The sequence below is a fragment of the Rhynchophorus ferrugineus genome, unplaced genomic scaffold (genome assembly GCF_030347505.1).
Source record: "Rhynchophorus ferrugineus isolate W39M unplaced genomic scaffold, kcgeb_rfMv2 rfM3, whole genome shotgun sequence".
Taxonomy (NCBI): domain Eukaryota; kingdom Metazoa; phylum Arthropoda; class Insecta; order Coleoptera; family Curculionidae; genus Rhynchophorus; species Rhynchophorus ferrugineus.
This window is the reverse complement of record NW_027472582.1, coordinates 63,925,158-63,942,587: the sequence shown is the minus strand read 5'-3', so window position 1 is coordinate 63,942,587 and position 17,430 is coordinate 63,925,158.

Sequence of the window (17,430 nt, the reverse complement as noted above, 5' to 3'; positions counted from 1 at the left end):
CAATATTTGGGTTTCAGTTCGTAACATAAATAATGTGAAAATGAAATGGCATAAGAAACGTCTCAACAAATTTACCTCAAGTAATTTATAACCATTATATTTATTAGCCACACATTTTGAGTTATAATTTAATACCGGTGAGAAAGTTGTTGATATCAGTAATAGTAGGTGGAAGATTGACGCAATTGAGAACGTCTGTATACAAAAATATATTTGATTGTATTTACATATATAACGTTTATTTATTATTAATAGATATAAATGTAAATAACTTATTGGTATTTTATAAATATATAAAATAAATGTGAATAAAAATTCAATAAGCCGGTTTGATTGGTGCAGTGGTCAAGGCGATAGAATGGTCCTCCTACTGTTGCAGTAGCCGCGGTTTTGAATCCTGCTGGGGCATGGTACATTTATGTTTGTGATTGTCTATAAGGCAAGAGCGTAAAATCTGACAAGAAAAGTGATCCCAGTCAGGCCAGTAACCACGGTGGGTAAGACCGGATGTCTTCTGGGATAATCTCTAAGTCACTCACCAGTCAGTAGATTTAAAGCAGATTACCATGATTCAGAGTCCACGTTGAACTGTAGGTTCAGTTCAACTAAGCCCTAGTTAGTAAGAATAGGGTTCTGAAATATGGCAAGCAAAATATATATTTGTCATTGTATATATATAATTGAAGAGCATCTAATATCTGAAATTTAAGTATTTGTTAAAACAAAATTTATTAAAACAAGTTTTTTTAATGACAATAAATGTTTCATTTGATTTTTGAAAAATAGCTGTTGTGTTTTTTATTCTAATCATTATAAGTCTGTAAATCTGATATTAAATTTAATTCACAAAAGTTCTCTATTGTGAAAGATGTTTCATGTTTAGTATTGTGAACGAATAATTAGTTGTAGTTTTAACTAATCATTAAATAAAATAAAAATTTTATTGGTTGTAGAGATGCTCATTTGTATATATGTTATGCATTATAGGTTATCTAGCTTAATTGACGAAAACCGCTAGAAAGTATTTAAATTAATATTCGTTAAAGCTGACAACTTTATTGTCAAATCGTCAAGTTTAGATTTTAATATTTATGATATTTGTACTTGTAAATCCTATCAGATAATACAGATAGGTATAGCAAAAAACATCACCAGAAGACCAAATACACTTTTAAATTTCAAGGTCCAATTCCTCGAAACTTAAAGGCTTTCATATATCGGGAATATTGACTTCAGGGTCTGTGAACTACCTTAAGTTAATTCAGTTGATCCTGAATAAGATTATTCGCTTTTATTATCTCAAAAATTGATTACTAATTTGAATAAGCTAGATAAGTGCCTTCTGTTACCGCCCGATGAACTAATTTTAAAATAATTGTTAAAATATGTCTATACTTTGGCGTCTAATTCTCTTGCTTGGTTGGAATAACTACAATTCGTTTTTGATTACATGTGTGATTATTCGGTTGGATCTAAGTTGCATGAAGGGTGAATAATAACTTAAGATGATGGTTCATTTTGTTATGTTTAAGAATATAATTAATTTCGATGCTTATTAACATTTTTTTATTTATTTTACATTTATTTATTTGCTGTCCAAGAAAAGTATTCAAAGAATTCACATGGTGTTTAGCCACATCATGCGAGGATGATACGGATTGTAGGATAGAGGTTCCATTTAGACTTTTACTATATGAATGTCAGGCAAACTTTGATATTATCTTTGTCTCCATAATAATATTTATTTTAATGACCAGCTTAAAAGCATCAATCCTAACCAACAGTAATATTTCCTCCTGCCACTTTATTTCAATTGAATTAAATTAACATACATCAGACTCTTTTCATTAAGAATGGTATGATTTTTAAATCAACTGAAGCTAGTGGCTGTAGATTTCAGAATTTTATTTCGAATATACTCAAAGTATTTGTTTATTCTAATACTTTTAACCATTCTAGTATATATCTCTTCTTTTAACTAGAATATTTTCATTGCAAATATTTTTAGAACTTGAAATATAGCTATATTTAATATTTTAGTTTAGTATAAATGGAGGATGGTCTACAACTCTGGTGGTTTTGTTTTCAATTAAATATTGAGGAGTTTCTCGCCTGCAGAAAATTTTTTATTAGTTATTTTTGTCTTGGTACTCAGTTTTGCACAATTTACTGGTGGCAATAGAGAATTCAAATGATATGTCAAACTCATCAATCTAATCTAATCTCATCTAATTATCCTTGACAATGTGTATACTTTTTGTAATTGAAAACTTAGAGAACTTAGGAGTAGTTAGAGGGGACTTATTTGTTTAGTTTCTTTGTTTTAAATATAAACAAATTTTTGCAACATGAATATGGAGGTTAGGATATTGGTCAGCTCGGTAGGTACTTGTGTATTATACAGTCTAAACTTGTACCTTTTCGGTAAATGAAAGTGAACAGATTTATAACGATTCCAAAAGTAATTATTTTTCAAGTGGCCTTATAGAAATCCAGCTGGTAAAACTGTATCCAGTGATACCGATGTTTTTGTTTTCAATGGTGTGAAAGTGGTGGTTATCCGCTATTAAAAGAACAGCTCTGAATTTTCCTGATGAACCGGATTTTCGGTCAACAGTTGTTAAACACTATCATTTGGTTTTTGGATTCTTCAACATCTTCACTTAGTTTGGTTTATATATAGCATAATGATGCTGTAAAATTTCTAAGTATCATTTTAAAATTTTGCTCACATATGTTTCACTTTAAATCGCGTTATATAGAATTTGTTTATTTGATATTTTCCACACATTATTTACCAGAATTTCGAAAACTAATCTATTAATATGGACAATACTCTGCGATTTTTAATAAATGACCAGTTGTTGCTATTGCTCAATAATTGTTGCTTGACTTAGGTAAGCTATATTATTTTTTTTACCTGCACGCACGCTAAATTCATGAGCTGGAATATGACAAAAAATTATTTAATAATCCGTTATTCCTAACATATTCAGCACCCTGTAGTTTTATCATCTTTCTGTTTTTGTTGTTTAAAAAGGTCGATGAATAGATTAGTATATAAAGTGAGTTATTTTTCTGGTCACAAAATCCAGTTAATAAAAATAACGGTTTATGCAAATTTGATTGATCGAATATTAGATTTCGAAAAACAGCTACCCGAATGACATAGATCATGAACGTTGACACTTAAGCCAGCCCAACAAGCTAACATTTAAGAGAAATTCTTCGGGGCCATAAAAAAGTAATTGCATAAAACAAATTTTGTGTTCCATTCGCTCATCTACATATTTCAAAGGAAGATCTAATATAAATGCAAACTGCGATTTAAATCGTGTCGATAAACTGCAAATTATAACATTCCAAGAGAAGACATTAGTCACTCGTATTCCAAAATAACAACAATCGTATTACTGTTGTTTAAATTTGAGAGTCATTATTTGTAAGAAAAAAGTTTTGGAAATTTTCCTCATTTACAAAATTATTTGGAACAATCTATGACTAATAAAGCCTCAAGTAAATGTACGTAAAATGTGGTGTAATTTTATTGTCTATTAATGTGACTTTTTTCAAGCTAAAGCAACTTATTATTAGTAGCTTGACTTAATTTTGGGATACTTACGTACAAGGCGTAGCTTACATAGATTTTATCAAAAATATACTGGGAATGGATTGTTTAAAAAGCTCGTTTAAAATTTATTTACATATTATAGACCCATCAGTCTCCTGGATTAATTAGGGTCTGTTTACAGATATACAATATACACCACATTTACATCAATTAAAGTATACAATGTTATTACAAGTATAGAATGCGAAGAACAATATCAAATACGTGTCCGGATATAAAGTATAAGTCTAGAGTTAGATGTGTAGGATAAAGAGTACATAACAGTGATAAGGATACAAGATACAAAAAATGTAAACGAACATGAAATGAAACAATGATATTATATAGTTTCACACTATTATGTTTTCTAGTTGTACTCCTTTTACTGTTAGAAAATTCATCAGGTTGTCCAAGTTTTCCAGCCTAAAACACTGCACCATCGTTTCTCCCAGGTTGACCAACTAGCTCTGGAAGTTGTATCTTCTGCATTCAGTTACTATGTGTTTGATTGACAGTGAGGAACTTCTTTCGACGCACAGTGGTGGACTTCTTCCATTAATGGAGAAACTCATGGGTCCGTTTGCAGTGACCAATTCTGAGAGATAACAGATAATATTATTTTTTCACCTTCTGAAGTTTATTGTTTTTTATTAGATTCCATCTGAGTTGATCTAGATATCTAAAGATCCTAGTAGAGTGGTGCTCCATATGTCTACTCCAGAGGAGGAAGTTCTCCGTAAATGATCCCTTTTCTTGACCATATAATTCGCTCTTTCATTTTCAATGATCCCAGAGCGAGAAAGGGGTCGCATAAAAGTGACGGTTTTGCCGCTTCTTTCTAATATGAAGCTTCGTTCATGGATAAACACTATTAGCGGGTGTATAGGTAGAGATGGTTGGAGGCACTTTAAGGAGCTCATTGAATCCGAGGAGCTCGCTTAAAAGAATTGTCAATATTATTTTGTCGTTAATTTGGTGCAACTGTAATTACTGACGTCATTAACTTCATTTCAAGTACGTTTTACATTGTAGGAACATCGAACGAAGAATTTGATTTAAATTGTTGTATGCCAAGTTACTGAAAATCTTCTTAAAACTAATATTATTATTTAGAACATTTGAATCTCTCTAGTCGGCTATCAACGTATTTATCAACTGAGGTTATTTAATGTGATAAAAATTACTATTATCTAAGAGTTATGCGGCGTTTAGAGGGGCATATTTGTCGATACTCGCCACGGTGAACACATAAATCTCCGAATCACCCATTCTAAACAAGTTTCTGGATAAAATCTTAAAAATTATCATCAGATAACCACGGAAATTAATATAGTTTAATATAATATTATTTTATTTATATATAATAATATTTATTTATAATAATATTATATTATTTATAATTAATATTTATTTATTTTATAATATTATTTTATTTTATATTTTATATATTAATATAATTTCAACCGACTTATGATGATTCTGAAAACTGGCTGGTTCCGGAAAATATATTTAAACATTATTTTGACATTTGAATTGTTGGTGTAATTTTATTATTTCAGAAAAGGTATTTTCAAAACAATTTGAAACATTTTGTATTATTCTGATCCATTCACATAGTTTATTTTTAACAAAGGCGTTTATTATATTCATCTAAAATTATAAAATATGTTATTAGCCTTATTCTTAATTACATGTTATTTTGCTTGAGTATTATGTTGGAGTACACCAGTGTTAGAAAACTAAGGTTTTTCTTTGTGGAAATGAGCTAGTGAACGATGGACCAGACCAGAGTATTTGGAAAAGTTGCAAACTCATAGTCATATAATATAAGGTATATCACTAAAAAGATATATATCGTTCTAGATCTTTAAAAGTAGTAATGTTTATATAGTTAAAAATGCACCAGAAGATCGAGAACTCAAAGATAAAGGGTATAAACAGAACCAAAACTATGATCTTCCATCTTACAATTATTCCGTTGAAACATATTTTAAGAAACATCATTGTTATATAAGCTGACGTGCCGCAAAGTAATTTTTGGGAGCATTATAAAATCAATGTGTTGAATTACATTACCATTCACTCTACTTACCCATTCTTTTTTCTTCCCATTACTAATTGGGCCACATGAGTACATACCATCTAATTTTTTGACTTAAGAACTAAATAGAAACAAAAATATGAAAGTAAATGCACATTTATGAACAGCTCAATTTAAAAAGTGTTCTAATATGTGGTCATATTCAAGATGGTTATCAGCAAGCCTTGAATTCAAATACAAATTCCACAAAATTAATTATGGTTATTATATTTCCGTTTTAAACATATATTTATCTTTGGATCAGTTCTAAGCGTATAAATTGCAATTTACATGATTATATTAAAATAGACTATATTAGTCACTGGAATTCTAAATCACAATGATACTATTAATAATGTTCTGTTTGTTTGATGTTTCACATATATTTCATCTAACAGCTAAAATAAGGAGAATATGTTAAAATGGCCTATTAATTTAATCTTTACAATTTCTCACCAGAAAATAATATCTATACAACTTATATTTTATGCACTACAACATATAAATTATTATTATCATCAATCTACTCTCTTATGTACCATTAATTTTTAGCAATGTGGGATTAGCGAGATACATACGAGTACTATCCCAATAATCAGCTAGTTTTTCATTTCGGTTGTTGTTTATTGAGATGATCTTTTATTGAGTTTGTATTCTTGGCCATTAACAATCACAAATATTCATCCACAGAATGAGTTTCGAACTATGATCTAAGATATCTCATAGTAAATTGTGTTGTGTCAACAGTTGCTGCAATAATTTATAAATTATATCAATTTAATCTGAAAAAATATATTGTTTGGACATACATATTTCTGATTGTCATACCTGTACAGCTTTTCTTATAGCAAACAGTAAAAAAAATTGTGTTTTGTTTTATTATTGATTTATTCATATCCAACATTCATCTCCTTGTTAAACAGCTGGAGAATATTTTAGTTGAAGCTGTAAAGTGACATAATTATTATTATGGAAGAAATGTGACGAAAAATATAGATTATAAAGTAACATATCATTGTTTGAAATAAATAGGAAAAATTTGTTTTGAAAAACATGAAAAAGACAAAACCACTTTCTTAGCAACGAGTTGTTTCTTAGCAACTATAGAGTACATCTAGTCCGTTCAATAAAACAGTGAATCATCTAATTTGACAATGTTAAAACGTTCATTTTGGCCATGAAATAACAAAATTCTAATCTAAATAAAATAATAAAAGAATATTTTTATCAAATATCATTTATTTTAACATTATATAGTACATCTAATACATATATTTTCGAAATAATTAAAACTACAATTACTTATACAGTTATAATAGTTTGTAGGTTAGAGTTGTATTTATATTTATATTGAACACTTTTCCACACCATCTATGAAGTGGAATTCTAGGCGTTTGATAACCGTTTGAGAGCTGAGGCTGATTCGGTTACGTGTTCGAGCAAATCAGACCGCATTGTATCTTTTTTTAACTAGAAAAATCTTTGTCTGATTCCAAGACGAATGTACAAATTGTGACAGGCAATACATTAAACATTTTGGTGACGTAAGTTGTCACTTTGATTTTGAATATACCATATATGAGCATTATTTTAATTTAATTTAATTAATTTAATACAAATTAAGTTAAATTTAGATCAACATAATTTAAGATAATAATAATATTGATGGGTAATAACAGGTCAATCGAAGTCCCCGACAAAATTAGTTTTTTTTTATTCAACATAATTCCCTTCAAGGGTATCACTGATTATAACGACCCTCCAACATTTCGATACCATTTTTGTAGCATGATTTGTCCTTTTCTTCAAAATAGGCCTCAGTTTCGTTTTGACACGATGCATTATCTTAGTGAAGCAGCACTTTAAATGTGGCCATTTTACAGCGATTTCGTCCTTCAAGCGGTCCGATAATGCTATGTAATAGTCGCTGTTGATGGTTCTTCCTTTTTCAAGGTAGTCAATTAAAATTATTCCATGCGCATCCAAAAATACAGACGCCATAACATTGCCAGCCGATTGTTGCGTTTTCCCACACTTTGGAGCGGGTTCATCGTGTGCGTCGGATGACTGTCCATTGTGTCCACTCGGATGACTGTCGATTGGACTTCTCAGTGAAATGATGGAGCGATGTCTCATCCATTGTCACATATCGACGCAAAAAATCGGGTTTATTACACTTGATCATCTTCAAACACTACTCCAAATCATCAACTCGTCGTTGTTTTTGGTTAAAAGTGAGCTAGCGCGGCACCCACTTTGCACAGAGCTTTCTCATACCCTAATATTCGTGAATGATATGATGAACACGTTCAGTTGATATCTTTAGAGTGTCTGCTATTTCACTCAGTTTCAATTTACGGTCATTCAAAATCATTTTGTGGATTTTTTAATGTTTTTGTCCGTAACAACCTCTTTTGGGCGTCCACTGCATTCACAGTCTTCGGTGCTCATTTCACCACGTCTAAACTTAGTATACCAATCGTTGATGGTTGCTTTTCCTGGGGCAGTATCCGGAAACTCGGCATCAAGCCAAGTTTTTGCTTCAACTGTATTTTTCCCTAGCAAAAAGCAATATTTTCTTAGCACGCGAATTTCCTTTTTATCCATTTTTTTCACAATAACAAAAGTTTCTTCACTGAAAATGCTATAATTCACAAACTAATGATCCGACAGCTATCAAATTTATACACGCTTCCTTTGAGGGTTAGGGCTAACTAGGAAAATCTGGTAGCGCCATCTATGTGTCAGGCCAGGGACTTTCCAATTGACCTGTCATTTGGAGATAAGACATGTCTATGTTCGTCGATTTTTAGGAGCAGTAGCATCTATTTTCAGCAATAAATATCCAAATAATATAAAAATTGTTCAACACCATCTTTCTTGATTCGGGATACTTTAGGCGATTGAAAAATATAGGCTTCATAACCTATTCATACCCTAACCTATTTGATTTTGAAATTATTATATAGCACTTGTAAAATAAGTTGTTATTTAGAAAACAACATGTACATAGAAATTGTTTAGTGTGTTTTCTCTTTTGTATACTATTTAGTTTTAATAATTTATTGTTGTGTATGAGTTTTCACCCGAGACAATTGCTTAATTATACAAGTAGCGTAGGAACAATAATATGTCGCAAAATCATGCTCTTGTCACATTCCGTTTCAGTTTTTTTTTTCACTCCTGTTTACCCGGTCTTATGATTTCGCGGTTATTAACCCTGATGCATACATTTCACATTCTAGATCGATGGGTGGGCACGAGCTGAAACAAAACGATTGACGCTATTAAAATATGTTATCCTGCTGTCGCTGGCTGATAAATCTACTTTCTTATTTCAGAGCCAAGCCACCTACTGTGTGAGTGTGTGAGCAATGATCTCGTCTCCATTCGGGCGTAACGTAATCTAGCGATATTTTTATTTACATCTGATGATTGGTAATTCAAAATTAAATATGTTAAAATTCATTTCAGGAGACAGATTAATCTTTTATATAACGTGGCCATTTTTATTACGTATAACTTTGCTCAAAAAAGAGTTAAGTTAGTTTAGTTTTCATGAAAAGTTAATTTGGTCTTTAATTTTTTTTCTTTATGATCGAAATCTTATATCGACTAAATAGTGACCGTGATTACCTATATAAGTTTCGGCACTTTTTAAGGCATTTTTCATGACACCCTGCAACATCTGAGACTTTCTTCAATTTCGTGTCGAATATGGTCTTTAAGATATTGAATCGTTTCGAGCTTATTCACATAAACTTTTGATTTTAAAAAACCCCATAAGAAAACGTCTGATGCTGTTAAATCCGGCGATTTAGCATGGCGATGGCCACGTTTAATCATGCCACGGATTTTGCTAGAGCTATGAGTGCTATCTTGCTGAAACCACATGTCTTCTAGTTTTTGTTCTTCCATTTCAGGCACAAGCAAATTCCGAATCATGTCTTGGTACCATTCAGCAGTAGTAGTAACAGCAACACATAGGTCATTTTCAAAATAATAGGGCCGAATGATGTTTCCAGCATGAATACCACACTATAGTTATTTTTAGTGAATTTAATAACGTTTCATGAATTAATTGAGGATTTTGTGTTGTCCAATACCAACTGCCGCCGCTAAGAAGAAAATGGGCTTCATCGCTCATTATCAGTTTAGACGAAAAATCATCAATTTCATCAGACAGCCTTAGGATTGTATTACTGTACTCAACCCGCTGATCAGGATCTTTCGGTAGCAATTTTTGAACTAAGTGAATTTTGTACGGGAAAATTTTCAAGTCAGTTTTCAAAATTCGCCTTAAACTGTGTGCAGAAATGTGTAACTGAGAACCAGGTCCCCGAATTAATGTTTCTGGAGACTCTGCAACACTATCACGCACCAGAGACATATTTTCAGCGTTCGGAGATGTCCGTTGTCTTCCAGAACAAGGCCTGTCTGCTGTCGTACCGTACTGTCAAAAATTCGCATGTAAACGATTAATTGTAATTTTCTGAGGCACTGGACGATTAGGATATTTTTGACGCAATTTTCGCCGAGTGGCACTAATGGAACGATTATTTTCAATAAATATTGTCAGTATTTCTGCTCTTTCTTGTGGCATATATTTGCAACAATAAAATTTGGACGCCTACACAACACAATGGTTAAAGCTAAACTGAGATAAACGTCACATAACCATGATGGCGCGCAATCAAAATGGTAGCCACCTGTTATTAGCCATATGTATGAGCTGTAAGAAGATTTTAAAACTAAATCTTAAGAATAACTGAATCTGATGGTCAACTGATTATATGTAAGCTCGTAATTATATTGTTACATCGAAGTAGAATTATCATGGCCTCATCATCAAGTAAAATCAACCATAATCATCAAGTATATATGGTGTATATATGGAAAAGTTAATAAAATTGTTAGTGCAGATGTCTATCGACATGCCGCATGTTGCAAGAGTTGTAAGAATACACTTTTGCAGTTCGAGCGCCTTTTGATTACCATTTATTCTAATCGATGTAGCATGGCTTGGCTGTAGTTATTTCGGCATGTTAATAGAAAGATGGAAAAAATCCCTAATATTTTCTTTGCTACTCTTAGCAAAAGCAACAAAAACCACTTTTGGGATGGTCGAAGAAACATTCCTCATTCATATCTTTCTGTTGATGTTATTTCTATTTCCCTCTATTATGCCAGCTCAAAATCAATATTCAGTATTTGTAAAACCCGACTGAGTATTTCCTACAATTATTAATTTCTAACGACATATAATATTTATTAAGTAAATAATTCATTGAAATTTTAATGCTTAATATTCGCATGTTAATATTGACGTTTCTGTTACTTGGTGTACGTTCTCAGGAGTATTGTGATTGGTGGTACCAGTTAATTTCGACTCTGTATGTGGTATTATTGGAACAGGTTTTGGGAAGTAAATTTCCTAGAAGTATTTCCATCATGTAATAGGATACGAGTATTAGTTGTGATTTACAAACAACCATTGCAAAGTTCCACTGTACAATAGAATTCATAATTGATACTAAGCAAAATCGGTATTTTTCACCACTGATATGAATTTTAAATGCAGGTAACATATCTAGGTTTGTCATTTTAGAGTGTTTATTTATGTTTAAAATTCAGGTTTCGGTATACTTAGATTAAACGTAATTTATTTACTATTACTTCATAGATACAATTAATAGTAAGTTGATTAAAATGATTTCATTCCTAGAATTATATAGTATCATTATATAGATCTGACATCACGCAAACCAGACGAATGTAATAAAAATAGTTTATACACTATTGTTTTTTTAAAGGAAAAATACCTTTAATTGTTATTTATTATTTCATTTCACAACTTTAGCTAATGCTGTAACTTTAGTTTGAAACAGTAAGTAAACAGTAATTTAAAACAGTAAATTCAAATGTTATTGAGTCTAATTATGTATATATTTAATATTGAGTTAAATGAGAAGATCGCAGATTCATATTAAATTTGTTTTGGTATATTAGAAACGGTGACTCCCATCAGACATTGTAGACTCCAAAGTTAAAAGGAACCAGGAAATTAAGATACATTTTGGCACAAAATTCGTCAATGCTAATCTTACAGAAATTCTACTGAGTTCTTGCAAAATTATGTAGCAGTTTTAGGGTTAATACTTGGTATATGTCCTTTAGTGTCATACGAAAATTTAATCGTGATTCTGTTTGTGTCAGATACTGAAGTCACTAATGAGCAGAACCGTAGTTTCTAAGATTTTAGATTTATTAAGAGAATAGTCGTAATAAAACATAATGTGTCAGGAAACAAAATTACTTAATGATCGAGAAGAGTGATTCAGTTAAAACTCCTTACTAATACACCTTAAGTAATGTCTATAACAATTTTAGAAAATACTGATAGGTTTATTTATTGAATATAAGCAATTTTTAATATTGCTTTATTAAGATTTTTATTTTATAGACATAAGTTTCTTTTTTTGATCATTGCTAAATATTTGTACATTTTAACATGTTAAATTAATTGTGAAATTTTATATTATAGAAAACGTTTCTGTGAACACATGATTTTAGAATTTAAAAGTTATTTTTGTAGGACTAAAGTAAAAAATTGAAAACTAAACTTCATAATTTTTATTTTAAATGAGTATTGTTAAACTGTTGTTAAACGGCATTAATTAATATTATTTCTTATTTACTAGAAATCTAGAATTATCTTAGAATATCGCTATTTAAAGAACAAAATTATGTAAGATTAAGTAAGTTTAACAAATAAAACAAAGTTGAGATAATTTGAATGAAATAAAATAACATATTGAAAGGCTTAGAACAGTGCTGTGTTTAGACTATTAACTCTTTAGTAATTAAATGAATCATATATTAATTGTTCTCTTCGGCAACAATTTATATATATGATTATGTGTTGAATAAATAAATTTGTCTTATTGTTAGGTTCATAATAATTGCCTTTGGTAATGCCTCGTATATAATCATCGTAAATAAACCAGACAAGTTTTCAAAGATATTTTTAGTGGCTACAATTCTTTTAAATAACTTACAGAATTGGTTAAAGATACACTAGAAATATTTCTACTGTAATGAAGAAGATAAAAATAGATGCAGATTATTTAATTTTTTATTGCGGAATTCACCTTATCAAAAATATCGCAAATTATTGTAATTTATCGTTTAATTAACATTATATGAAACTAATTGTCTTGCCCTAAATAATATTTATTTTACAACAAATATAATTTATAATGTAATACCCATTCTAATAAATATTAATATTGATTATATACAATGTGGTTTTCTTTTCCTCTGCAAGACATTTTCATTGTAATAAGTAAAAGGAATTGATGTATTACCAACATATTAAAAGGAAACTGTGAATAATTAGTTTAACTGGAACATTGTTAGCAATATCAGTTTTCTTGTCTAAAATAAAAACAAAAGAAAATCTAAAATGGATATTAAGTCAGATAGTTATTGCAAAACTGCTTTTTTCCAAATCTTTTACATTGTTTCATTTGAATTATAAATGAATAACCTTTTATACGTTTCATTAATTATTATGAAATTATATTTTACTCATACGTATTGTTATTTATTACCCACATACTCATTGTTATTCATCCTCAAAAAGTGTACATATGACATACTTTATTTATGACTAGCGTCATTCCCACATTAGTGTCAATAATTGTCAAAAAAGTACTATAAATCAAATTTTATAAGAAATATTTTTTATTATGCCTCTTAAGGAAATAATAAAAAGGTATTTGTATCTAAAATTGCTACATCATGCTACATACACAATATCAATATGTATAATTTTGTTCCTGGATGCTTCTAGCTTTGGATACTAAAATATTGAAAATCACTGTCCCTGATACATCAAAATAACTGTATAATAAATCTGCGATCTTCTCAATTAACAGTATTAAATATATACATTTTTAGACTTCAAAATATTAGAAATACTTCCCCCTCAAATGACAGATAACCAAAGACAAAAGACCAGATACTTTCTGAGATGATTTCTAAAGTTAGTAACTCGCCAGTCGGTAGGCTTAATGCCGAGGACCGTGGTTCGGAGTTCAAAACTCTTAGATATGGCTAAAATCAGTAATACTTTACTTGACATGTTATTCTTTACTTAATTTAATTTTGCAATGAAAAATCATTAATTATAATATAAAATCAAGGGACATGAATTTTCTATTGATTCCGAACTGCAAAACAATAGGTGAATAAAAACAACGATCCATTCAACTAATTGGAGTCGGAATCTTTGATGCCACCCATCAAAACTAACAACGCCGAACAGAAATAAAGGCGCAGAGAATTTCTAGATAGAAACCTTTGTAATGGAATGATTAAAGTCAACGTTAGCTGTCGCATTTTAGTGAATAATTGTGTCAGATTAAATGCATTAAGCGTGCAAAAATAACACAATTTCCTTAAATTGTCCAATAAAGCGAGTGAGTAAAAAAAAAGCAAAAATTCAGGGACTAAATCATGTTTCGGCACAGACGTCAGTTTGTCGTGTGAAATTCGTCTCTTCCGTTTGGTTGAGTAATACTACGTTGTTTTTTGTTTATTTTTAGAGTACATATAATACTTTAAGATAAATATATTGTTGTTCATTAATCAATGATGTTCCTGAGATGATATTTATAGTAAGAATATAACCAGGATTTTATCCCTCGGTTTATTTTATATAAACCATTGTTATGAATGCAATAATTATATTAAATGTATTCAATAAAAAATATAGAGTCTGACATGACATCAACTTCTTAAACGATCTGATCTTCACTGACTATAAAGCAATATGAATTGATGATGCGTCCCCTATGGGTGGGCGAAAAAGTATTTTCGGTTTTATTTAATACGTGGATTTAAAGTTGTACATCTCTAATAATGCTTATTCGATAAAGTCTTGCCATAGAGCTTTTGAAGGGTTAACAGCCCATTGAATATTATTCATAAATGAGCGTAGTCGAAGTATGGAGAAGCTTTACAAATGGTTAGAAAGTCCATATTGACACCAAGGAGCGATAATTGAAAGAGAAGAATTGGCTGAGAAGTTTTTACGCATTCATCTTATAGAACAGGATATAAGAGCTTTTAGAGCTGTAAAACTGACTGCAAAAGGGGTTTGTGGAAATCACTTGGTTCAAGTGTCTTGGGCAGAAATAATTATGATAATGCTAAAAAAATAGGAATTATATATTATTAAAACGTATTTGAAATTTAAAGTAATTAATAGATTCGCTTTTAAGAACATCAAAAACGCAAAATTACTCTATAAGTTAATTCTATGTTAGTAAGTATCAGACTATCAGTAATTATAATTAGTAATTTCTACAAGTCAGATACCATTACGATAATGCTAAAACCTAATATGAGAAAACTTGGAGTATTTCAAATACAATGTTTATAGAATATTATATATGCTATTCTCAAGAACCATTTAACAAATAAAGTAAATTCATAAAAAATGCTATGAAAAGGGTGAAATTAACAGGAAAATACAAAGCCGAAGGGGAAAATAACTTGGTGGATGTTTACCCAATAAATAATCAAAAACATAAGTACCTCATAGACTTCGGTCTTTTGGCATTGAAATCAAAGCTGTCAATAATAGTCAGTGATACTCCGTAATAATTCTCTTTGTTGTGTGAGATAAATGTGCTAATATAATGGAACATTTTCTTCAGCTATTCATTCATTAACACCTTGATTTCTAGTAACACCAGGGGTTTGCTTCTGTTCGCTCTAAGATCCAATAACTATTAAATTCTATATGTAGAATTCAATGATTACTATATTCATTGTTTCATGGCCATCATAATTGCGAAGCTACATTTAAATGTGTTGTATTGCGCTTTAAAATTATTGTTAAAAACAGTCTAATATACAAAAATGTACGAAAAAAGCATACTACTAAAGAGCATTGTGCATTGTAATTGGCTGATCAATATACTTGCTTAGTTCGGAAAGGAGTTTAGGATATCATTATATATACTTTTTTAACCAACAGTTATTTTAAAACTTTCTTTTTTTCAGATCTCAAATAAAAATAATTGTCGTTGCCTTTTGTCACATTAAAATTGTTCTTAACCAATTGAAAATATTTTCTTCACAGTTTATCTGCTGCTTGTAAGTTTTAATAATAACATAATCATTTTCGTATATTATTTTATACTTAATGTAATTCTTTAAATTCAATAACAGTGGCACACCACTGAATAAAATATGTAAAGTCGTACGTTTGTTCGTGAAAGCATCACCATGCCAATATATTTTGACAATGACCAAGTTCGTTGTCATTAATTTTATTATCATAAAGCACAAACTGTTATGATAATATATCATTGATTGTTATGGAATATCCGACAATGAAAACTAAATATAATTAATGTTTTAAACCTATATTTATTAAAAGAATTAATGTTCTCTCTGCCTCATATGATTAATATTTTGTTGCGATATTAATTTTCATCAGTATACTAATGATGGAAATGCTATATTGTGTCAATAATATGATAACACAACTATTATAATTAAATTATATTAATACACACTCAACAATATTGACGGTTTAAGGCTTAAATTGCATATTCAATGCTTGAATAAATTCGTAGCGTTTCCTGATAAGAATATTTATGGCTAAAATAATGCAATTAATAAATCGACCTATTATTGTAATCGTTATAAGAAGTATACTACTGTGCTGCAATAGGTTGTAGTTGTACGAAGCAACTTTGCAGGCGTTTTGACGTATATTGGGTAGTAATATATAGTAATAGTATTCTACCATATTTCCTTCAATTATTTCATTTGCATCAGTAATAGTAAGCAAGTAAGTAAGCATCATCATAGCAGTAAACTTTTTTGTTAGTTATTGTTTCATCTGGGTTTAGCTGTACATAATAGGTCGTGTCCTATTGATTTCACTAAATCTATGGATTGAGTTTGAAACTGATGTAGATGATTCGTTTGGTTCAGCCAGCAACTTTCTGCACTTGAGATTATTATAATCTATAATTGAAAATATCCATTCTTCATTAAATATAATACTCTAATACTCCGATTAAAAAATTTATTCGTTTGTTGTTGCTAAAGTAGGTTTTAATTAATTATAAAACGAAATTAGTTTATTATAACAAATCTAATAATAAGATTAATAATCTAACTAAAATAATGTATGGGATAATATTTTTGCTTCTCATTTAATTCTAGTTAAAACGAGTTGTCCAATACGTTCGAACATGTAACTGGAACAGCCTACAAAATTCGCCTGGTTGTCAAACTTCACAAATTCCGAATATTTAAGCCTTATTCTGTCTCTTTTTATCTAAGGTAACATGATAAGGAAAAATTCGCTCCGACTTTCAAACGAATTTAAAATTTTTACAAACTGCTTTTTGGCAGTATATTCGATGTCATATGTGACGCGCATTGGCTATTTCATTAGAAGTATAGTGTATTTTAAAGATAAGGAACGTTCGAGACGAATGTTGATGATGATCTTTAATGATTAATTGAAAATATTAGATTGTTATAACATTAAGCTCAAAGAATAAAAAAATAATAATGTAATTTTGTGACATATAAAAAAAATTAATTACCAACGAAACAAATCTAAATTAATATAACTGTTTGGGTTCGGCACCGACTTCAATGTGATCAGTTGGTAGTAGTTAAAATAATTTTGTAAATAGATAAATAG